We start from the raw sequence: 1,705 nt of genomic DNA, 5'->3' as shown, positions 1-1,705 counted from the left end.
GTATATTCCCAGTAGGGAGATTGCAGGGTCATATGGAAGGTCAATTTTTAGAGCTTTTAGGAATCGCCACACTGCTTTCCACAGAGGTTGCACTAGTTTACACTCCCACCAACAGTGTAGAAGTGTTCCCTTTTCACCACACCCTCTCCAGCAGCTGTTATTTTTTGAGTTGTTGATAATTGCCATTCTGACTGGAGTTAGGTGGTATCTCAGTGTGGTTTTGATTTGCATCTCCCTGATGATTAGTGAGGTTGAGCATTTCTTCATGTGTTTGTTGGCTTCTCGAATGTCTTCTTTTGTGAAGTGTCTGTTCATATCTTTTGCCCATTTTATAATGGGGTTGTTTGTTTTCTTCTTTTCAGTACGTTTCAGTTCCTTGTAGATCCAGGATGTTAAGCCTTTGTCAGACCTAGAGTTGGCAAATACTTTTTCCCAGTCTGTAGGCTGTCTTCCTGCTCTCTTGATGGTTTCTTTGGCTTTGCAGAAGCTTGTCAGTTTAATAAGGTCCCATTTGTCTATCTTCTCTCTTAAGTCCTGTGGGTTTCGGGTTTTGTACAGGAATTGGATGCCAGTTCCGATTTCCATGAGAGTATTTCCTTCCTTTTCTAAGGTTCTTATGGTTTGAGGTTTTACATTTAGGTCTCTGATCCATTTGGAGTTAACCTTTGTGCATGGGATAGATAGGGGTCCTGTTTCAATCTTCTGCATGTGGTCAGCCAATTTTCCCAGCACCATTTACTGAATAGGTTCTCCTCTCCCCATTGGTAGGTGGTGGGGGCTTTGTCGAAGATGAGTTGGTTGAGAAATTGAGGTTTTGCTTCTGGAATCTCAATTGTGTTCCATTGATCTATATGCCTGTTCCTGTACCAATACCAAGCTGTTTTGATGATTGTAGCTTTATAGTAAAGTTTGAAATCTGGTATTGTGATACCACCTGCTTTGTTTTTTTTGCTGAGGATTGTTCTGGCTATTCTTGGATGTTTGTGTTTCCATATGAATTCCTGTGTTGTTTTTTCTAGGTCTGAGAAGAATGTTGTTGGTAATTTAATGGGTATTGCATTGAATTTGTAGATTGCCTTAGGTAAGATGGACATCTTCACAATGTTGATTCTTCCGATCCATGAGCATGGAATATTTTTTCACTTGTTCGTGTCAGCTTTGATTTCTTTGAGCAGTGTTTTGTACTTTTCATTGTAAAGGTCTTTCACGTCTCTGGTTAGGAAGATGCCAAGGTATTTAATTTTTTGTGGCTATTGTGAATGGAACTGTGTTTTTTATTTGGGTTTCTGTTTGTTTATTATTGGTGTAGAGAAATGCGATTGTCTTTTGTACATTTATTTTGTATCCTGAGACTTTGCCAAAGGCTTTTATCAATGTAAGGAGACCTTTGACAGATTCTCTTGGGTTTTCAAGGTACACCATCATATCATCTGCATAGAGAGATAATTTGACTTCCTCTTTTCCTATTTGAATACCTCTGATTGCCTCCTCTTCTCTGATTGCTTTAGCCAGGACTTCCAATACTATGTTGAACAGGAGGGGAGAGAGTGGGCATCCTTGTCTAGTTCCAGTTTTCAGGGGAATTGGTTCCAATTTTTGTCCATTTAGGAGTATGCTGGCTGTGGGTTTTTCGTAGATGGCTTTTACTATTTTGAGGTATGTTCCCCGTATGCCTAGATGCTCAAGGGTTTTTATCAAGAAGGGG

The 1,705-nt window shown here is 39.8% G+C and overlaps 1 pseudogene; it reads right to left on the bottom strand.

Annotated features, from left to right (window-relative positions):
• Positions 1 to 1,491, bottom strand: part of LOC103265709 — a 9,834-nt pseudogene extending 8,343 nt beyond the window's left edge.
• Between the last annotated feature and the right edge of the window lie 214 nt (positions 1,492 to 1,705).

The sequence above is a fragment of the Carlito syrichta genome, unplaced genomic scaffold, assembly GCF_000164805.1.
Source record: "Carlito syrichta isolate Samal-C Ts95f unplaced genomic scaffold, Tarsius_syrichta-2.0.1 Scaffold306778, whole genome shotgun sequence".
Lineage (NCBI taxonomy): Eukaryota > Metazoa > Chordata > Mammalia > Primates > Tarsiidae > Carlito > Carlito syrichta.
The sequence above is the reverse complement of the archived record's forward strand: the minus strand, read 5'-3'. Positions and strand labels throughout refer to the sequence as shown.